Consider the following 24,702-nt stretch of genomic DNA (forward strand, 5'->3'; position numbering starts at 1 on the left):
CCATGAGATTATAATTTACATATTTGAAGTGAGAATAACCCTTTTATATTTTAGAATCCCACCGGACGACCAGCGCACATGGGGGTGAGTGCTTCCCAGACATTCCAGATCCAAGAACTGGCCTTTTATCTCTCACAGTGGGGGACAGGTTTTAGATCTGTAAACCTTCTTCTTACCTCTCTATAGAAAAGTTGGTAATTTGAGAGTTGCCAGACAAGGCCCTAAGGCTCCCCACTCAAATGAAATGCATGTTTTGTCATGATATGGAATAAACATGGACATGTGAAGACAAGAAAAAAGTATTTTGATGATTTTAACTGTGGATCAAGTCAAAAGAAGACACTGAACAAACACCTTTCTTGTCTTCCTCATGATCTCGTTATGATGCACATACCTTCTTACTTTCTCTAACCCTTTACAGTGCTGAGATCAGATAGCTGACAGACACTGCCATTCATCGGAGAGGGCGACCCTGAGTTGACTTAACATTGGTATACTCTATGTCTAAGCCTAGATTGAATTACTGTGAATGTTGTTGTTCAACCATTATGTTACCCAACTAACATTACTCACCATAAGGTTTCTTGAAGATTAGACCAACTTTGATATTTCTCTAACATGTTGTATATGTTAGAGGGATTACATTCTGCACCCTCTGGCCATACTGCCATCTTTTGATAATGGTGCATATTCTGTATAACTAATAGTTTGTTTATATATTGTGTGTGTGTGTGTGTGTGTGTGTGTGTGTGTGTGTGTGTGTGTGTTTGTGTGTGACTACATTGGTAATCTATTTTGTAATCAAATCAGTGTTTAGTTGATAAAGTATTGCCAGGCCCATACTGCTCCCATTGTCCCTGAAGTGAATCCTCTGGAACTTCTGGTAGTTCCCGCTGTGAGGCCCTTATCTGCTTGGCGAACCATTGCCTTCGAGGTCGCCTTGGAGCATAGCCGGCAGCTGGTGCATATTCACAGCGGAGCCACAGGCAGGTAGTCACAGCCATGGTCGCATCTCCTGCAGAAGTGCAAGTGGACTTACCGATGCACAACAACTTTTGTTAGTCAGCTGAATCTGTCATATCGCTGCAACAACTGTTCAACAAGTAGCCAACATTATTTCCCTTGGAGCAGCTGATTCCCCCTGGCAAATGCTTTATCTGGATATTACCAGCTGAATTAGGGTTACCATTTGAGCCATTATATTCTCTTGATTGATGATATGCTTCTTCATAAACTAATTGTTGCTGAATGCTTGAGTCCTACTTGTTTAACACTAGAACCGCCAATGGGGTCAATTTGACCCAGAGCTGTTTTTTATTGTGTGTAACTTTTTTTTAATAAAATATTAAAGTCTTCCAGTCCGTGACTTTTCCTGAAAGTGTGTTATGTAGCACCCTATGTTGTTAAAAATTGTCAATATGAAGTCAGATTGAAGAAATCGCCCAAAAAATTGCCATTTATACCTATTTCCGCCAAGCGGGTCATATTGACCCCACCCCTTTTCATATAAACATGACGTGTTGCTATAGCAACGCCTTTTGTCTACTGCGGTTCCTTATAGATTGAGAGATAGATTGAGAGAGAGAGAGATAGATGGATAGATATATTGATAGATAGTTATAGATAGAGAGAGAGAGAGAGATAGAGACAGTCTGTGAAGGAGTGCGCTCCCGCTCACGGGAGACTGCTCGCGCTGCGCTCCGCAGCAAACAGCTGTGGGGCGAGATGAAAGTACGTTATGCTGGCCGCGGTGTCTAAATAATGCTTCCGGGCCAGCGGGCCATTTATAATGTCGAGCCCTGAGAGTCCACAGATTATATTGGTATACGTTTCATCCCTGTGCGATCAAAACTCACTGTTCAATAAAATAATATTTTACCTTGAAAATCAATGCATTCTAATAGCGGGTCAATTTGACCCAGGTGGCGGTTTTAGGTATAAAAAATCTCTGGCGGTTCTAGTGTTAAGTAAAACTGTTCTGTTCTGTCTATGTTAAAACAGAAGACATATGCCCCTGTATCAACATGTATATATCTTTCTTCGAATGAATGTTGTGTTCTAACTTTTAAGAGTTGTAATAGAGGTACATGTTCCTAAATCCTGATTGGTGCAGGACATCCAATTTTCCCAATTCCCATTAGCTTTAAACAAGACGGGATGAAAGCGGAAGCAATAACACTACTCTAAAAGCATATCGTAGCTCACATTATACATAAATCGAGGAAAGGCCCCAATTTGCCAACCCTATAATGTTTCTCCCAAAATCAATTGCTATGAGTGAACATAAACAAGTAATCAAAGCTGTCAAACTAGTATACTGTAAGTAACAAGTTCAGAGTCAGAGGCTGTGCAGACTGACAGGCAGTTATGTGGAGAGGCAGGTTGAGCTTAAACAAAGGTAACTAAAAGGCCTTTGGAATAGATTAACATATCTATCTTCAACAAGAGTTTAAGTATAAGATATACAATGATATGCTTCAAGCACTATTTGTCCCCACTTTGCATTTCTTCAGATGTGGTTTTGGCAACTATCAATCCTGGGTTAAACTCTACTATTTAACCTTGTCCTGGGGTCAAACATGCTTTGAACTCCAGCCTGTTAGTCCATTTGGGCAGGTTCACTTTTCAATCATTCATTTTTGTAGGTTCAGGGTATTCAATAAGAATCAAACTCATTCCTTCACCAGTGAGAATTCTGAGAACAACAATGACAAATTAGTTTCTCTTAAATGGACAAAAACTGTCTGTTTGCAGGCTGACAACATTACAGACCAAATGTGTCAATATATCTGATGATTGATTTGATTGTAATCAGTGCTTGAATTGGAATAAAAAAGGTGCCAGTACTCATCAGCAACTGTTTCAAGTCAATTTGTTTATACAGCCCAAAAACAATAATTTGGCTCAAAGTCATATAGTATATCCTATAATGCTGGTGGGTTTGTCTCTTTACTGTATATTTTAGAAAGGCTCACTGTACTTAAACAAAATGACTCAGGGTGCATCTGAGATTAGAGGGGGTGCAGGGGTAAAGTGCTATTTTTATAAGTGGGGAGTGGATCTAACACAAGATTTTTTTTTAAATATTGAAGTTAAATGCATCAATCTGGTGCACTTTGAGAGAAAATTTAAGAGATCTATGGATACATCTCTCAACATCCATATGAAACAGAACTGTAAACAGATTTTTCTATTTCTTTATGGATATTTTACAAATCACTCCCCTTTTAAACTCTATTCTTGTTTTACTGTCATATAGTATTTCATTTTTAGTGAGTTACTCAGATGAGTACCAGGAGACAGCGTTTGGTACTCTGGTACAATTGTGGTGAAGGCATCTGAGTTAGATGTATTTGAACCGAAATGTTTACAGGCATAGCAGAAGATGGCATCTATTTTACAGGAAATTCCAGCCAATCTCTGTTATTAAACCATGAGCTGCAAAATGAGCGCCTTACCGCACTGTACAGGCGAGTTGGGAACTTGTTTAAATATACCTGGGAAGGGTCTGTTTTGCCGAGGTCCTCTGGCACTTGCGGGCCGCCGAGGGGTGGCGGTGTTTGGGGCGACGAAGACTGCTGCTCCGGGGGCGAGGCGGGCAAAGCGGCGGCGGCGGCACCTCATGACGCATCTACTGAGTACTGAGTACCGCCGTACCGGCACCGTGCCGGTACTCAGTAAGAAGTAACGGTACCAGATGGGTAAAAATCAGAAGTGCCGGTACTGCGTACCGGTGAGTACCGGCCCAATTCAAGCACTGATTGTAATAATAAAATGTTCTGAGTGTTTGCTCTGTTTGGTATTAAATTAGCAGCTAGCCCTTGACAATGGTAAACTGACTTCAAACATAAAAATGGCCCCAGGAAAACAGAAAGCCACTGTTGGCTCCCTGTGCTCAGTTGTTGTTGCCCCCGCTGTCTTGCCAGTGCGCGGAGAGCAACAGCCTAGTCTTTATTTTTTAACATATTCTGAGTGATGGACTGAGGCTTATAGAAGCATGTTTTTTATTCAACACCAACTTTAAAAAAGTGACTTCACATTATATTCTGTCAGCAACCGTAAATGAATCATCAACATAGAGACAAAGCTGGCTGAACACTTAATATAGAGTCAAGTCCCGACTATAATGTCATTCTTTCTGAGCATCAATTTATTTTTATCTATCGACAAATTCTGATTACATTGTTTTGTTTCTGCAACATTGCTGCGTGGGTATGCTTGGTAACATGTTGTGCTACATTTCATAAGTTGTCAACAAAACAGAGGCAACAGTTATTTTAAGTTTCACACAGCATGCAAACAGCAGTCTCCCAGGTGAAAGGCATGTCTTTGTTCGACACGGCCACCCCCCTGACCACCTTTCCAGAGGGTCTAAGATTGCAACAGTTGGGTCTACTTTGTTTTTCATACAGATTCCAAAAGGGTGCTTTTTGATGGATATCAGATGCCGAGGGCCATGATAAAGCCGACCTGAGAACTGTGTGGAAACTCAGATTAATCATTGATTGAGTTTCAGGGTATTTTTGTATTAAACATTCATGGATTATATGATCTTCTTTTGAAATACTCTCTCCTTTCTATTTCTCTACACACACGTTAACACTGCACAAATGAATGCAGTGTTAAGTTGCTGTTAAAAGTACATTTACATACCCTGAAGTAAAAAGCAGCCAATGCTTTGGTTCAAACAACTGCAGTAAAACAGCACATTTTACCTTCAGCTGTGAACAATGGCTATGTAGAAATATACAAGTTTGAACTATTGTTTGTCAAGAAAAATACATTTACCCAGTGGATAAAAGAGTAGGAAATTGATTGAACTTATATTACTCAGCCAAAACCTGTTTAAAAGGACATTTAGAACATTGCTACATGGATTTGTGCCTTAGTCCTGGCAGTCCTGCTGTACATTTGATTTCACTGTTTGATCTACTGCGACACTGGATAAATATATTATATGCAGCCAGGCTGTATAATGCTTTAATTATATTCCCCACAGTTATTGTGTTTACATTATTGAAATCTCTTTGTGATAAAGAGGAACACTGTGAATGTTTGCCTTGTCTCATTACTGAGGCCCCGGCTCCACGGGCACGAAAACGGCAAAACGCATCGGAGTAACGCAAATGCAACCGCAAAAAAGCTTCCGTCCCCACGCAATATACACCGGATTGTGTCAAGCTCCACGAGACGGCTCCGTTTACATCCAAACGCTGGAAAAGCTGCAGTACATATGCCGAACCTGTACGTGGCGCTGTAACTTCCTCCACAAAAGCAGCAACTTCCTCCACAAAAGCAGCGAAGAAGAATGGTTGTCATGGCTGCCCTTCTGTTTATTCCATGGGTGGGGGCCGAGGGATCCGCGCAGAGTTTTTCGCCGGTCAACGTGTGTTAAAGTTTAAATCTTCCGGACAAAATTATAAAAGTGCCGGTCAAAGGTCTTCATTGTTATTTATTGAGCTTTAAAACAAATGAATAACGACGATATAATGATATATAATCATCAAATACACGGAGCCTGTCTCTTTTTCCTCTCTTCTGACAGCGTCAGTGTCTGTCTCATGCAGCAGCTGATCCTGTAATGAGTGACCCGACAGTAAAAATGAACATATTTATAACTAGTTTAGGTAGTTTGAGAGGTAATTAAAATAGCTAAGGGTGATGATCTGACTTGAAGTGTGTGTTTTGCTCCCGCTGCATCACAGCGGCAGGAGCTGCGTGTCTCCGTCCTGTCAGATTAGACTTTACTCGCGTTTATGTCCATATTGAGATAAAGATAAATAATCTGAATTCAAGGAGGAGCTCCTGTAGATGTTGCACAAAGAACTGTAGCATGGTCAGTAGCGACTGGAGCACGATAGCAACCCTGCGATCTGCCATTGTTGTTGTTAACGAAACACATCAGCAATGATGCGGGGTACGCGGAGAGGTGGGAAGAGGTGGGGAGAGGCGGGGAGAGGCGGGGCTATGAAAACGAATGACCGTATAGGCGACTCCATGGCCCCGTTGGACCCCCCAGAGCGCTCCGTTCCCAGATCTATCCACCTTTGGACCCGTTGTCGTTTGCGGGGTCTATTTCTACGTTTCCCTTACGGCGTCGTCGAGCTTAGAGGGCTATACGCATGAGAAATATGCGGATTCAACCCGTTTTCGTCCCCGTGGAGCCGGGGCCTGAATTGCCTCACAATCGCTGTGTTTATTCATTCATTTACTGTGACAGAGAGTTGTGGTCACAGTGGGCAGAGCATTTGCGGCGAAAATTGTTTTGTTAGAGAAGATTACAAGGCCTTTTTTCAAAAATGTTGATGTCTTCCCCACTGTCAACAATTTCCATCAGAAACGTGTATGACTTTTATGTGTTTTTGCGGAGGTGAGCAGCTAAAACACAGCCCATTGTGGATGTTACTTCTTAACAAATATATTTAAATGAACATGACACCAGTGTGTTAGTTTTAACATCAATTCATTACAGCCTGTCCTCCTACAAAAAACGACCATATAGGTCGATTGTTCAGCAGCTTAATACGACCCAGAGTCACGTTTTAAAGTGTAGCACCTCTAGTGGTCGTGTAAGAAACAACATGCTCCTGTTGATTGCAAACGCTCCGGTGGGTCGTTTATTCACAAATAACCCTCTCTGGAAAATCCTAAATTGTGGAATAGTTTGGCCATTAAAATGCTTTTTTATTAGATTTCTAGCGAGAAGTGTATATAGTACTTTTATAATCTACGTCCAGTGGATGTGTAGGATCTATAGTTTGATAGATATTATGAAGATGATTTGAGGTCTCGCCAGGAGAACGTGTATATGCGGCAGCTTCCATGTAAAGTTAGCTTCAACCCTCACGGGGTGAAAACAGTATTTCCGGTCTCGAAGTTTTCATAATAAAACCGGAAGTATTCCCCTCACTGTCAAATGATTACACAGTGATATCTGCATTACTCATCCACTAAAAAACTCAGTTTCATCAGTTTAAAAATCAGTTGATCCTTGTTAATTACACAATATTGATTGGTTTAAATTGTGTACAATGCTTTTGTGTTTTTAACCTTCGATTCGGAGAAACAAATAGTTTTTTCGGAGTTTAGACACAACAGAGTTTCCGAAGACACTACACTACCCAGAATCCCCAGCTATCGTTTGGGACTACAACATCCGCCTTGCTTTACAAACCCTGTGATTAGTCCTCAAGCTCTGTGATTGGATGTTGGAGTGGCAGTGCGACAAGGTTACGCCGAGCGTCAAACAGCTCTTTGAAATGGAATGGAACCACGGCAGACTATCCAAAACTGGACTTGGACGGGTCCAGCCCAGCCCTCCCCCCCCCCAGAACTACACATGCTGGCTATTGTGTGTTTCGCAACATGTTCTATGGCACGTCTCTACTGGGAATTGTAGTTTTAAAAGACGTTTTCGTATTTCCCACAATTAGAAGTTGCCAGTATTAAACTGTGTACACCCCTGGAGGTTTAGGGGATACGAAACACAGTGGTGTTATCAAATTTAAAACATATAATTAATAAATGGGTGAAAATTGCTTCTGTCCATAATGGGCATCATTAATATACCCACATGACAGCTAAGGTCAGAAGAGCTTTATTTAACAGCTGGTCTTATGTCTGTGACCCCTCCTGTTGTTAATTGATAAGCCTGAAACATGCACTTGTCAAGGTTCAGAGGCAAATTTTGCAAATATGGCAGTAGCCATCGATCATCTTAAGATAAAATAAGATAAGATAATATATACTTTATTGATCCAAAGTCGGGAAATGTTTTTGTTGCAGCATGTACTACTTTGTTCTACTCCACTACAATTCAGAGGTTAACCTGGTATTTTTACTCCACTACATTTATTTTTGTTACTTTGCAGATTCTGATTAATGATGTGAAATATAAACAACCCTTAAATCAGACTTTAGTTACACCTGAGTAAAATTCAGGGAAGGTGATTGTCAAGTGCCAAAATAAACTATGCAATATATTAGACGTTAAGTACTTTGTCAGACTTAATATTTATCTGTTGATACCCCCAACGTTTTTTTCTTATTCAAAAGAAGACCTTAACTTAAAGTATTCTTTAATGTTTGAATAAAGCCTTATTAGTTTGTCTGTTTTGCACATCCTCCGATTAATATCTTTGGACGTCCTGCACTAAACTGTTTTATTGTAGAGATCACTACAGTATCTTCTTGATATTTTCTATTCTATATTTCTATCATTGACCTTCTACTTTCCCCCTATTTTGTATGTAGGCTACTCTTAATATTTAAATGTTTTCATCAAATATAACTTATTCAACAACTACATTCAATAACGTGCTTTAACCACTAGGCGGTGCGGGTTAAAAAAACAGTGGTCTAGTTAATAAAACATAATAATATCAAACATAATATTACTATTAACTTTATTGTGAAATTAAAACAGAACGGTAAAGAAAAATACAGTTTCAGTCTCTCGATTTGAAGCTTATGCATTGTACCATGAACCTGTATAGACCTGTAACCAGGGGCGGACTGGGACTACAAATCAGCCCGGGACTCTCGACCGGCCCACTTCGGTACCGCCGGCCCAACTCGGTATCGCAAGTAAATACAGCTAGTAAATTGTCGACAGGGGGGGGGGGGATGCTAGTGACTTATCCGAGCGGCCCACATCGTCCGACCGGCCCACTTCAGTAGCGGCCCATCGGGATTCGTCCCGAACGTCCCGATGGCCAGTCCGCCCCTGCCTGTAACAGTCAACTGCATGAGGAGTAGGAAAGGTAGTTCAGTAAATCAGTAATATCTTTAAAACTACAAGTCCCTTTCTATCAGCTGTGCACCGTTATGGTGTAAATACAGCCTATCTACTAATTGGATCAAATATAAAAGTCAGCCGAATCAGTGTTGATACTGCAAGGAGACGTATTGTGTGAAAATAAATGGAAGATGTTGTTTAATTGATGATATATTTATGATCCACATCACATATTCAGTTTCGGCGGCATTTCATCCAGTTTGTCCAGAAGTCTTCTAATCAGGGCTCTATAAATAAAGAACTATGGCAGATGTGTAATATTTAATGCAGCCGAACCGTGTATTACAATGCCGTTATGTGATGACTTCCAAAGAGAAAAGCAAGAACACTCGGAATAAAGTATTATTATTTGTTAAATGTTTTCGGATTTCATATCGCTTAAACACCATATCCCGACGTGCATTGCGGCTAAAACATCCAGGATTATGGGTGTAGTTCGATGTTTTAGCCTATCAAAACCTCTGAAAAAAGAAATGTGTCTCTCAGAATCGAAAGAGAAAAACCTATGGGAAAAACACAAAAGCATTGTACACAATTTAAACCAATTAATGTTGTATAATTAACAAGGATAAACTGATGTTTTTTAGTGGATGAGTAGTGCAAATATCACTGTTAAATCATTTGATCATTGGTTTTATTATGAAAACTTCGAGACCGGAAATACTGTTTTCACCCCGCGAGGGTTAGCTAACTTTACATGGAAGCTGCCGCATACACGTTCTCCTGTCGAAACCTCAAATCATCTTCGTAATATCTATCAAACTATAGATCCTACATATCGACTGGACGTGGATTCTAAAAGTACAATATACACTTCTCGCTAGAAATCTAATCAAAAAGCATTTTAATGGCCAAACTAGACTACAATTTAGGATTTTACAGAGAGGGTTATTTGTGAATAAACGACCCTCTGTAACGTTTGCAATCAACGGGAGCACTAGAGGTCGAAAACTTTAAAACGTGATTATAGGTCGTATTAAGCGCTTGAACAATCGACCTATTTGGTCGTATGAGTTGGAGGACTTGTTGATTCATTATTATGTCATGCACTTTCTTTGCATATCTCCTATGCCCACAGAGTGAAGTTATTAACCTGATAGTATTTTGATTGGTTTTCATACCTCATTCAATTGAAAATAAATTAAGTTAATAAATTAACAAATAGAATACATTTACATCCAAATGACAGAGATGCATAATTGAAAATGTAACATTGTAGTACAAATCGAAAGTGTGTTTTTGCTAAGGATATTATGAGGCAACATATTAATTGAGTTCCACCCCGATTAAATAAACTCCATAGAATATCATGGGTTGAAAAGTCCTTTAAAGGTAGTACTTTTTTTTATTAAATACGGTAACACTTTATATTAAGGTACACACATTCACCATCAATTAATTGTTAATTAACATGCATATTAGCAGCTACTGTACATGACCATATTCTACAAGTAATAGGCCATTAGTTGAGAGAAAGTGCTACCTTAAATACATTATGTGTGTCATTACTTTGCTTTGTTTTAGTAGTTAGATTATATACTTTTCTTATCTTATTGTTTGCGTAATTGTTTTTACATCTTTCATGAAGTTGTGTTATTTCAAAACTCCATCTAGAGACAGGCAAACTATCTTAGGCTGTAAATGCTCTGATGTCACATTTGTTCCTGTTATATTGTCCCTAGACAAATAAACATTAAGCATAACAAAAATAATTGTTAAAAATAATTGGACGTCACACTGGCTTCTGTCCCGTTTAATTTTAATATCATTAATTTTACAATATAACATTGTTCTACAAAACAAACTTTAAAAAACACTTTAAATACTTGAGAAAAAACTTTTTTTAACCCTTGTGTGGTGTTCATATTTTTGTTACTCAGCCAGTGTTCGTGGGTCTGGTGGACCCGCTGCCTTTTTGGGCTTCAATTCAACACAATCAAACTATTTTATGTTAAAATACTCAACAGATGTTTACTTCATCCCAATTACAAGCAATATAAACATTATATATGGTTAATATTTGCCCTTTTACATTTGTTAGATCACATTAATAAATTAAAGTGCTACTTGTTTTTTTGCCCGCTGACCGCCTGGTCCAGTGGCTCATCTTTTTTTTGTAACTAGCTGATGCTCAATCTTCTTCGAAGTCACTGTCAGACTCAGAATTCTCAGAAATGTGATCCTCATATTCTGAAACCTCTTCCTCTTCCTCTACATCATCATCAAATGGTTCTCTCTCTTCCAGAATCATTTGCAAGGCCCTCTGAGCAGAGAATCTTTTGGCCATCTTGATCAGTTGTGGTAAGAACCTAAACTGGCGAAGCTTTATTTATTGTGTCTCGCCCCAAATTTGCAGCTGGGATAGAGTGTGAAAAAAGAAAGATTGGTTCCCGCAAGACATAATGCGGGAATGTGAGAGCAGACAGGTGTCCGTGCTTGAATTTATCAACAATGTTGCAACCTTGAGCATGAATGGCAGGGGCAGAAACACAACAGACACACACACACACACACACACACACACACACACACACACACACACACACACACACACACACACACACACACACACACACACACACACACCACACACACACACACACACACACACACACACACACACACACACACACACACACACACACACACACACACCACAACACACACACACACACACACACACACACACACACACACACACACACACACACACACACACACACACAGAAGGCCCAGGAGGAAGACCGAGTGTAGGACCTACAATTTCCACACTTTTGTTAGCCCCGGGTCCAGTGGGTGGTCATTGAAAATGTGTTCTGATTATGTTCTTCACAGAAAATGAGCCAAGGCCATTGAGTTTGGGTTTGAAAAAATAATTTATCATATCATTTTTCTTTAGCTTAATAATGAAAACGGGTCCCACAGACCCGAACACCATACAAGGGTTAAACATAAACTGATCATTTTAATATCATTGTAACCTGACCATTCAGCTGACAAGTTCTTGAGTAAGGGATTTCCAAGAAGCTACTTGTGCAGACAACGCTATAGAGACATGTCTTCAAGACTTAATCCACTCTAAAAGGAAGTAAATTCGTTTTAGTCCCTATTTTTTGACTATCTAATACATTAGCTCAAGACTTCAGATCACTCAACTCTCCTGCCTCTCAGTATATGACAAGATTCATCTGTCTTGCTTGACTTGGCCAATCGGATTAAATTGCAGGGCAACTCAGCAAGGAGTGAGCGTTCTAAATACCTGGCAGGACCCAACTCCTGAAATTATGAAGGATGAGTATATCTTCCTATCTGCCTGGCTGCTTGTGATGCCAAAAGCTTCACAAAGGCCTGTTGGGTTTTTTGTTTGGTTGGGCAAGACCCACATGATCATCTTCAAGTCAAACTCTATTGTGTTTATTGCTGTGTCATGGAAAGTAAGCTTACACTGTATGAGAGAAAGTATATGGGCAGTATACCCCTCCACTTCTCATTACTCTGTTTTATAGTGTTCATATATACTTGCAACCCATATATTTTTAACAACGATGTGTGTAGAGAAGGTGTGCATCTGAGCATGTTTTTGTTTTTACCCAGATGATTATAAGTTTGAACTTAGTATTTAAAGTTTGTACATTTCCAAAAATATTGAAACCTAAGTTCTTTGCTCATACTGGCAAGGCAAAAATACATCTTACTACACTTGATTACACAAAGATTATTCCCATTGGACCTGTCCTCCACGGCTGTGTTGATACATTTTGAAAGATATAATTTCCTTGAGTGAAAGTTTAGCCATATGTTCAAAATACTGCAGTGTTAGTGGGTTCTAATTTGAAAACATACTTGAGCCTCCTGCTTCCTAGTTTTACTAATTTGTCTGTGAGTGATAAACAAACCAACAGATGTTTTTTGAATTTGTTTTGAAAAACAGACTTTGTTCGTCTTGTAAGCGAAAAAGTAAAAGGATGTTTATGTTTGAATGGTTGGAGGCACAGATACATATGTGATTAAATAACACATTGTTAAATTAAGCCTTTTCATATAGTGCAAAGCAATTCCACTATATATTGTGAAAGCTAAATTCAACACAAATTGTGTAAATTCTCTCTCGTACAAATGCAGAATCCTGCAGTTGTTACTTCCAATCTGTCCCTGTGTCTCTCTCAAGTCTCAGATTTCCACCAACCATTTGTAAACACAATTACTTCTGCTGTTAAGAAAAACAATAGCCCCTCTGCAATTACTGTAGTTGTTTTTTTTCTCAAGGCAGCGTAGGCGTGAGTGCAGGGATGGAATATCAAGCCAACGGGTTCTCGCAGACACCCACCACAATTCTTGGCACTTTGAAGCATCTGCTGTCTCCGCACTGACGTCTTTGGGCATTCCAGCTAACAAGGGCCGTTTTTGGGGAAGGCAGAATGTGAAGGAAAGATAACAGAAAGGCTTATATTATTTAACACAGTATACACAGGGCGGTTGTACATCAAATGGTCAGAGCCTTGGATATAATTGGATAATGTGTGTGTTTGTGTGTGAACCACGGATTATTAATGGTATGGTCAGGCTTAGTATAGGGACAATCTAAGTGAATACATGGAGACCAGTTTTGTTTGACACCCTGAGTGATGTGGCTTTAAAAAAGCTCAGACAGCCTGCTCATAATGCATCCATAAAACTGCCTCACATTCTCAGGCCATCAATGCCACATGGTGATGGATGCTCTTTCAAGGCCCACTATTAGTACCAGTATGTCTATAAATCTGAATTACCGGCACCGCCTCAAATCAATGCATGTTTTCACCTTATCTTAGTTATGTTGTTCCAGATTTCGGCTCAATGAGCTGCATCGCTTAATATGCAACATTGTGTAGTACATATAAAAAGCGGGTTTTTGCAAAGGATATTTTGAGGCAAGAAATTAATTGAATTACACCCTGATTATGCATGCTCACCCTGCAGCTCCAATAAACATTTCCTGGAGAAAAAAGTGGTGTTTTCTTTTTCTCTCAACCCAGCAGGAGTTTATTTATCTACCCTGTGCAGATCATAAGAGCTTAACCTTTTATGTGTTTTGGGGAAATATCTTAGTATTGCAATCACCAGCAGTAAATTGTATTCACACAGCAGAACCCTCTCTTATTTCTCATGCTGGATGCTCGTGTTGGATCGGAAATGGCCTAAAGCAAAGAGAGGAATGAAGGCTCCTCTGCATGAGACAAGAGTATAATTATACAGTCGAGATTCCATTACCTGTGTTTGAATTCCATGCTCTTTAAACTCCTAATGAGGAAGAGAAAGCTGCTTTGAGTCTTGTGCCGAGCCATTTATTATTCTGAGATGGATATTGCCATCTTTGCAGCTAGTTAAATGTTATGCTGCGTTTACAAATTGAGAGGTAACCTGTATCCATCCTGCTGAGCTCTTACATTATGAATTGTAGGTTTGCAACATAATCAATCAATAGCCTTGTTGTCTGTATGTGCTAGTTCTACACTACACCACAAGAGTCTCTTTTCGGTAACATAAATGCAGTTTTACCAGGAGCTGGGACATTGTAAAGATACATATCACATTAATAACTCTTCATAAATCCAGGATTGTGTCTGCTTACTGGTGAGTGTTGCACTGACACCACCATTATTGGTAATAAAAACAATTCACTCAGGATATAATTGCTTGGATCTTGGAAAACATTTACCTTGGTAGAACAATATAGAAAGTGGTCAAACTAAAAGACAAGTGAATAATTAAAGGTCCCATGTTATGCTTTTCCGGTTATTAACCGTCCCCTTGTGTGTTATGTAGCTTTTTATGCATGTAAACGGTCTGCAGAGTCACAAAACCTCAAAGTACACCCTGTAGCGAGTAAAACTCTAACACAGAAAATACCTGTCTATGCTGCCCCAGAACGCCCCGTTGGAGATTTTTATTTTTCCAATGTTTTCTTCTTATAGTGTAGTAAGTACAATGACGTATTGGGTACAGTGACGTATTGGGCAGAGGTGGGGACTCGATTCACATGACTTGACTCGAGTCAGACTCGAGTCGCATATTTTTTTACTTGAGACTTGCTTGACTAACATTGATAAAAGACTTGACTTGACTTTGACTTGGTATTCATGACTTGAGACTTGACTTAAGCTTGAGACAGATGACTTGAAAGGACTTGACTGTTTAAAATTAAATATTTGCGTTTGTTTTTGTAGTGAGATATTACGTTTAGTTTTTTCGAAAAACGTGATTGGGTGATTATAGCGCCGTGCGCGCAAACCTGGCAACCCACTAGACGGCAGGAGTGTCAGTTAACATGGCAGCGGCTAGCGTTACTCCAAAAATAGTGAAGTTTGGATTCAAGGATTATGTTGTCGATGACGCTAATAAGAAGAGAACAGCGGTATGCAGGTTCTGCAGCATAAAGATCGGTGACACGACCACCAAAACATCCAACTTCATTCATCACTACAAAAAAACCCACAGAGAAAGGTACGTGAATGTGTTGTGTTAGCTAGAAAGCTAACGTTAAGTTTAAGCTACGTTAGACTTGGTTTCAAATCGATTAAGCATTGCAAAGAGAAGACAAAACGGTAAATGAACACTAGAACCGCCAAGGGATTCATTTTGACTAACCCTGATACTGACGGGCTGTCAGGAGAGGGAGAGAGAGGAAAAGAGATGCCTCGTTTATTTCCCCTGTGTTATTATCAGAAGTTATTGTAAACTTTTGAATAATGTAGTTCATCTACTTTTAGTAGTTTGTTTAAATGTTTTAATTATGTTGTTTTTGTTTGTAGAAGTGCATCATTCCTTGATTTATTGTAAAATTAATCTGAACTTTTTGATCTGTTATGATGATAAACTGAAGCAATTTCTAAATTAACCCAATTAACTGAGTTTTAAATCGTCCTTCTTAGTTTATAAGGAAATTATGAAGAGGAACAAATTCGAAAATGATATCTATGTAGGTGCTGACGCTGTTGCCGGTTCTAGTGTAATGGCAAATGCCATATATAATTTTCTTACCTGGAATTCTGCCTTTTTGAACAGACTTTTTGATTGAGTCCTAGCTTTGTCTGCAGTTCTAGGGTTAATATGAATCTAATATGATTGTCATCGGTCCAAATTAGATTTCAAATGATTAACTGTGTATGTAATGAAGATCATAGTGTGGGTTAAATCCATTTTCATAACCACTGTCTTTTAACTGATTGAAATGCGGAAACTGGGCTTATTCATCAGAATTTCGTATGACTTGACTTGACTTGCTTGACCTGAGCAATGACTTGACTTGACTTGACTTGACCTGAGCAATGACTTGACTTGACTTGCTTGACTCTCACCACAGTGACTTGGGACTTGCTTGATACTTGTAGGTCAAGACTTGAGACTTGCTCATGACTTGCACATGTAGGACTTACTCCCACCTCTGGTATTGGGTACCGTGACGTATTGGGTATAGTGACGTAACACACACACACACTCAATCTTTTCTCAGCTGCAGCTACGCGGATTTCTCAGCCTGAACTCAGCCTGAGACGGCGAGACACGGCGGGGCTCGGCCTGGGCTCGTTCTGAGCACACACACAGACTCAAAGCCAGGCTGCAGGTGTGTGTGTGTGTGTGCTCGGGCTGGGTTCAGACTGGGTTTCGCTGTGTCTCGCTGTCTCGCAGATCCCCCGCAGCAACCAGGAAACGACACCAGTAAGCCAGCCCACACTGTCGGCTCCAGCAGTGAGCCCCGCAACGTCCCGCCAACACGGCACCCAGACCCCACGCAGCATTCTCATCTGTTTGTCATTGCTGGTGTCATTTTCTGATTGCTAACGCCATTGTAACACATAATCACTGATGTTCCGCTGTAACGGTGGTGGACTCATCAGAACAGAGTGGGCGAGCTGACCAAACAGAGCACAGTGGGCTCATAGGGACGGGGGGGCAGGAGCTCCAACAAGCCGTTTAGGACAGAGAGTGAATACACATACTATACACAGAGATGCTGTATGAGAAACCAATGTGAGTTTGGAAAATTGCACAATATAAATGTATTTTAGTATACCTCAACAATGGAATTATGATCAGTTTACGTTTTTGTGCTTGTACAAGGTCCGCTAAGGCTAAAATCCCAAAGTTCACTCCAGAGGGAGTTTCTCTGCAACACACGCCCCCCCTGCCTGAAACGCCTTGATTGGATCCCTTTTGTTTACTTACCAGTGAAATCACTATGTAACACCACAAGGAGTGGGGCATAACTAAGTGGTTTACCAATCACAACAGAGCCGGCCAGCAAACCAATCAGAGCAGACTGGGCTTTGGTTTCAGACAGAGGGTGAAAAGAGGCGCTGCAGCACAGACAGTATGAGAAAAATAAATCACTTTTGATATTAAAGATTTAAAACATGTCACAGTAGAGGCACAAAATACAAACATGAATCTGATAAAATGTCCTCTTTAACAATGATGAACTGTGTACGAGTGTCCCAGAAATGAGGCGAAGCAAAATCTCAACGCAGATGGAATATTAGACAAGTAGTTCAAGATACATCACACTGTGATATCCTGTATTTCAAAGGTAGTACTTGGCAGCACAGTGTGAATCAAAAGGCCGTGCTGAACAATGGGAGTGGAATATTGAGTTTGGCCCCATTACAAGTTCAACTTTTTTTCCTTTTTTTTTTTAACGGCTATAGATAATGCGCATTGATCTGTGAAATTATGAGACACCATTAGAAAGGCCTGGCACATAATTCAGACTGTCTGAACCCTCAATCACTCAGCCGAAAAACCTAAAGCCCAAATGGTAATTTACATCACAATGTACTGCATTGATTTAGATGGAGAGGTGTGTTAAGAGATTCTTAACAACCGTGGATGCCCTTAGGTTTATAATAGGTATTATGATTAAAAATGCCAAGGAAATTTGATCTCAATGGACTGAAAATCATGGCATTGAAACTAATCAATGCATTCATCTTTTGGAAATAAATATTAAATGTTGATTGTTTGATGCAACTGATCAAAGCAGACCCACTGCAATTTATAATGCATGTCAGATACCAGTGCTGGGAATATGAACTGCTTAGAGTGCCAGCAGAAATAAATGGAAGATATTCATCACCCGTTGACTTTGAAAACAGATTGTATCATTGTACCTGAAAACTTGTCTTGGCTACAAAATACATAAGAGGGAGATGATAAAAGAGGCCTCTTAAGAGACTTTACAGGAAAGGGAAATCAATGAGGAATGATGAGTCTGTGAAAGTTTGTTGATGAAGTGCTGCAAGTTCAGAAATTTACATTTGAGTACATATAAGAAAAGGCACAGCATAATTAAATGGGCTGAAAAGTCCAGGGAGATTGGCAGTCATCCTCTCCCAGTCAGAGCTGCACTACGTCAGGTGCCAAACTGATTTTTAGTCTCCTTGAACCTGGGCCGACTCACTTATATCCTGATAAGTGCTGGGATTGATCCTGAGTTCATTTCCTAGCAGTCACCACCCTTCCAGTGATCCCTATAATTGCTGCAGGGGGTAAAACATGATATTTGGAAAACATCCAGTCAGAGCACTTGAGATATCTACTCTTGCATTTTTAATGTGACCCCTATAAGATTCCGTTGAGCCCTCACATTAAGCTTGTTCGCTTTTATCGATGCACAAATTGAAAACATTGATTAGGGATAGAGGTCAAAGGGGATGACAAATAGCTATTACCCGCACATCATCCATTCAAACTAATAATGTTTTTTTACCTTCATCATTAGCAAGCACAGGATGTACATTACATGTTACTTGTTAGACGCTTTTATCCAAAGCGACTTACATACTCAATACTGTGGGCAATCCCCACAGGAGCAATTTGGGGTGAAGTGTCTTGCCCAGGGACACAACTCCATGCAGACTGCAGTGGGGTTTGAACCTGTGTTCCCTTGATTCGAACACCAACGCTCTATCCACTGCGCCACACGCCTCCTGTAAATCAATACATACTCCATAAACATGTTCTTCCATTACTTTATCTAAATCATGCAAACAGCTGAATAAACTGGACATTATAAAATATCATAAATAACACTTGCGCTGTTTTTTGTCTTGTTTTTTTTTAATAACCTATATACTCATATGATGGGAGCACAGGAACTCCTCCTAATAATACAATTGTCTCAAAGACACATTGCCAGTCGGTTGTAGTGTAATAAAATGTTGGGAATGTATCTGGTGTTATAATATTTGGGTCACAAAAGGGACTTATTGCCCAGCTTGTGCCGCCTGTGCAGACCGCCCCTTGATGAATGAAAGTCCGATGAATTGTGACAGAATGTCATAATAAATAGTAGTGGAAATATTATTAGATTTAGTAGAAGCAAAGCGTGCCTTCTCCAATAAGTGTAAACTTTGGGGTTGTATTTACTTACTTATGTATTTAAGAAAAAAAGCCCACCTATATAATAGTATTTTAAATGTTACATAACAGTAGATCATAAACAAAAAATATTGGATGATATATGGTGCTAGATGATAAGTGACGTGATAGCACATATTACAATATATCTTGAGGTGGATATAAATGCAATATTCAGAGATACTGTAGTTTCAATATCTGGTCTATTTTCTCTCTGTGCTGAGAGCGATTCTGGCAAAAAACAGATTGATAAACTTGTATAATAAACAAGTGATGGGCGGTGGTGGCAAAGTCCGTAGGGACTTGGCTTGGCAACTGGAAGGTCACCAGTTCAAGTCCCGGCAAGACCAAGTGCTACCGAGGTGTCCCTGAGCAAGGCACCGTTCCCTACACTGCTCCCCGGGCGCCGTTCATAATGGCAGCCCACTGCTCCTAACACTAGGATGGGTCAAATGCAGAGAAACCATTTTGTTACATAGTACCTGTACTATGTAATGACAATAAAAGTGGGAAAAAAAAGTAGTTTGTGAGTGTTATTTTGTTTGACACACACTAAAACAGAAAGATGGAGAGAGATAGAGATTAGCTCTTTGGAAAAGATCAGAAAAGCCAAGTTGTTGGGCGGATAAATGCGTTTTTTGTTGGTAACAGCCATGCAAACCCTGGATTACCCCTGGAATAAAGGCTCTCCTGAAGGACAAAAAGAGGGCCTTCAGATCTGGCAACAGAGAGGAGCTGAAGACTGTACAGAGGGAGCTGAGGTGGAAAATCAGAGAGGGGAAAAACAGCTACAGAAAGAGGATGGAGGAACAGCTGCTGCAGAGGAACGTCAGCGGAGTCTGGAGAGGCCTGAAAACCATCTCTGGCTACAAAGAGCCAGACTCCCAGGTTCGGGAATAACTTCTTCAACATATTTGATTAGTCATGCGCCTCCCCCCCCCCCCCGACCTATTCCCCCCTGCTGCACCCCCCATTGTCCCCACTGCCTGGAAATGGCGCTGTCACCTCTCCCACCTCTACTCAGCCCCCGGTCATCAGCTCACAGACACCTCTCACATCAGCCCCTGGTTCTTCACCACCTGCTGACGACACCTTGTCCTTCACAACCAACCAGGTGAGGAGGGAGCTGCAGAAGTGTAAGGCGAGGAAAGCGGCGGGTCCAGATGGCATCAGCTCGAGGCTCCTCAAATCCTGTGCGGATCAGCTGTGTGGGATTGTGGAGCTTCTATTCAACCTGAGCCTGAAGCAAGGGAGGGTACCACAACTGTGGAAGACGTCCTGTGTGGTACCTGTGCCAAAGACCCCTCGTCCCAAGGAATTCAACAGCTACCGGCCGGTGGCGCTGATATCACAGCTGATGAAGACCCTGGAGAGGCTGGTCCTTGGACACCTCCGGCCCATTGTGGCACCATCAATGGACCCGCTGCAGTTCGCCTACCAGCCTGCCATCGGGGTGGATGACGCCGTCATCTACCTGCTGCAGAGGTCCCTCTCCCACCTGGAGAAGCCGGGGGGCACTGGCAATTTGAGGATCATGTTCTTTGATTTCTCCAGTGCCTTCAACACCATCCAGCCCCCCGCTCCTGGGGGACAAGCTGCAGCTATTGGGGGTGGATCACCACCTCACCTCCTGGATCCTGGACTACCTCACCAACCGCCCACAGTACGTGAGGACCAGGGAGTGTCAATCAGACACCATCATCAGCAGTACGGGGGCCCCCCAGGGGACGGTGCTGGCACCGTTTCTCTTCAACCTCTACACTGCAGACTTCACCCACAACACTGCAACCTGTCACCTGCAGAAGTTCTCTGACGACTCCGCCATCGTTGGCCTCATCTCCAACGAGGACGACAGGGAGTACAGGGAGCTGACGCAGAACTTCACCCTCTGGTGCCAGAAGAACCACCTCCAGGTCAACGCAACGAAGACCAAGGAACTGGTGGTGGATTTCAGACAGTGCCAACACTCCCCCCCGACACCAGTGAACATCCAGGGAGCGGACATTGAGATTGTGAAATCTTACAAATACCTGGGTGTTCACCTGAACAATAAACTGGACTGGACTGATAATTATGCTGCTCTGTACAAGAAGGGACAGAGCAGACTCTTTCTGCTGAGGAGACTGAGGTCTTTCGGGGTGCAGGGGGCACTCCTTCAGACTTTTTGCGACTCTGTTTTGGCATCAGCCATTTTCTATGGTGTGGCCTGCTGGGGCAGCAGCATCTCGGCTGCTGACGGGAAGAGACTGAACAGACTGGTAAGGAAGGCCAGCTCTGTCCTGGGGAGACCTCTGGACACTGTGGAGGTGGTGGGAGACAGGATAATGGCAGCCAAGCTGTCCTCCCTGCTGGACAATATGTCCCACCCCCTCCAGGACACCGTGTCCTCACTGTGCAGCTCCTTCAGTGACAGGCTGCTGCACCCCACCTGTCACACGGAGAAATACCGCAGGTCCTTCCTTCCTGCAGCGGTCAGACTATACAACCAGCACAGCCCCTAGTAGACCCCCCCCCCCTCCCCTACACACACCACAACACAGACTATATCACCCCTTGCTGCTAAATACCAATCAACTATGTGCAATATGTGCTATGTGTGCAATATATATATATGCCGTTAATAACTGTGTAATTTATAACTGGCTGCTAATCCTTAGAACTGTTATAAGGTGTGTTTTTTTGCATTTTGCATCTTGTAAATTGTGTAACTTGCTGCAGTTAAATACCATCATACTATGTGCAATATGTGCTATATGTGCTATATGTGCAATATATACATTATATACATAAGCCATTAATAACTGTGTAATATGCCTGGCTGCTAAATCCTAAGAACTGTTACAGGATTTGTATTTTGGAAAGTATTTTTTCTTTTACTTTTATTTTTTATATTATATTTTTTATTATATCATAACTTAGTACTTTTTTCTTAACATAGGTAACATTAAGCTGTCTGTGGCTCTTTCCTGCTGTAACGATGCAAATGTTCCCCTCTGTGGGACTAATAAAGGTATTCTGATTCTGATTCTGAACTACTTAATCTAGAATTGAAATAGTGTGGTGCTTCTGCATGCAGTGTTAACACAGATAGACAGGGACCTTAACAGTCCCATGTCATGGCCATTTCTACTGATCATAATTCCATTCAATTATGAACGTATCTCAAATACGTTTATTTTCTACATATCTTCTAGAAACATATTTTCTCCCACGTTACGTTTGTTATGAACGTATCTCAAATACGTTTATTTTCTACATATCTTCTAGAAACATATTTTCTCCAACCCGGTATCACGGCAAGACGTGAACATGTGACGATCTACCATGCTGGGAGACGTGAATATGTCACGGTTTCGTCCCTTCAAACGTGACAGTTACACGGTATTGTTAACATGGCCCAACCAGTGGAGAAATATACCCGGAAGTGCCAACCAAATGGTCTACCGCGCCTATTGGTCGGTTTTTATTGTCAAAATGAGATGTTTTTAATAAATGTTTTAATCGTCACACTTGATTCCGCCGATTTTCTTGTTGCCCTAGCTGGTCGACACCTCTTTTAGCAGAAACAAAGGCTACATTAATGTATTAAATCGATGTTAATCCATGTGTGTGGATCATAGACTGGTGTGGATGTGGAATTAACGGACGTGACGTTGTGCGATTGCGTTGCCAGGCAACGCAATTTACAAACTCTTCAACTACAACCCTAATTATATTTTAAAACATTTTAGAAGGCCTCACGAAATACTTTAATGTAAATTAAAATGTAAATGTGAAGGAATGTGTGAAATGCTTTATATATACAGTCTATGGTGTAATGTGGTGATTGACATTATTCACCCACGGATCTATGGGTTGGGGGTATTGTTCCGCACGGACATTTTAGTTAACCGGACTCCTGTTGATGTGAAATCCGAAAACATTTTTTAAAAATAAAATAATACTTTATTCCGAGTTTGCTTGCTTTTCTCTTTGGAGGTCATCACATAACGGCATTGTAATACACGGTTCGGCTGCATTAAATATGACATATCTGCCGTAGTTCTGTATTTATAGAGCCCTGATGAGAAGACTTCTGGACAAACAGGAAGCACTGCTGCCAAAACTGAAAACATGACGTGGATCATAAATATATCAGCAATTAAACAACATCTTACATTTATTTTCACACAATACGTCTCCTTGCAGTATCAATACTAATTCGGCTGACTTTTATATTTGATCCAATTGGTAGATAGGCTGTATTTACACCATAACGGTGCACAGCTGATAGAAAGGCACATCTAGTGGTTAAAGCACGTTATTGAATTTTATTATTTTATTATTTTTCACAAAAATGAAACCATCAATAGCAGAAACAGAATTAACTGTCATTAGTAAACCACCCAAAAAAAAAGATCATAAATGGTTTTGTTTTATATATATTTTAACCTGTTCCACTCTGAGCCTGTTTTTCAGGTCTCAGGCTCGAAAATGACATTCCCAGAACAAATGACCATATCTTCCCTTCTAAAAGGGTTAAATTAATAATCTTTGTTCTCAAAGTAATGATAAACCTGTGAGTTGGATGTAGAAGTGTCAGAATTAATATAAATGTTTTTTATTTTAAAGAAAATTCAGATTTTACATAGTAAAAAACTGTAAATTATAGTGTCCGTCCAAAAATAATTTTTTACAGATAGTGAAAACTACCCTTGGATGATGGGTTAGTAGACTAAAAGCTTTAGGAATCCAAAGTACAACATATAATAAGTACCCTGTATCAAGATTGATGCAAAACAAGTGAAATTTGACCTTTTTAGAGAGATTTAGCCAAAAACTGGGCCATCTGGGGTCATTTGGGTGGATTTGACCTATCTCTGGCCCCCCTTGCTCGATTTGGTTGGTTGACATACCCTTGTGACCGTTAGAGCCAATAGAATCGAAGGGGGAGGCTCCCACCCACACACGTTGTAAAGAAAAAATGTGGTTGCTTCGCGTGTGGAAAACGAAACCAAAGTGGAGGAATGTCTCCTTCTGGAGTTTGGAAACTAAAACGCAGTTGTATTGCTTATGGATTATCAGAAATAATTTCAAAGAAGGCACAGACACATAGGATGAACCTATGGATTAACTGCAGCATCGTTTTTTTATCGTTTTAATGCCATTGAAGACCACTTTTGACCAAGGTAAGCCATATTTACGTGTTTAGCTTCTTAGCTCCACATGTGATGATGTACGCTTTCGTTTAGAGCGTCGCGAATGTTTATCACTGAGTGTTGAGGTTTTTTACACAGATTCAGTGTCTCCAGGACACCAAAAACGAGTGGTTGGCTGTGCATCTAGGATAAGTAATAAGGGAGTTATGAGTGAGTTTAAGTGCCTTTGTAAGTTCCGTTTTTTCGATCGAGGCTAATTCAGAGGCTGAGTGCTAGCATTGTGGGTTTTTTTTGAAAAAAAAAATTAAAAATATCAGTTAGCTGAGTTTCTTCCCGTTACATGGATATAACACATTCATAGTTTTATTCAAT

This window comes from Trematomus bernacchii, unplaced genomic scaffold (assembly GCF_902827165.1).
Source record: "Trematomus bernacchii unplaced genomic scaffold, fTreBer1.1, whole genome shotgun sequence".
NCBI classification, from domain to species: domain Eukaryota; kingdom Metazoa; phylum Chordata; class Actinopteri; order Perciformes; family Nototheniidae; genus Trematomus; species Trematomus bernacchii.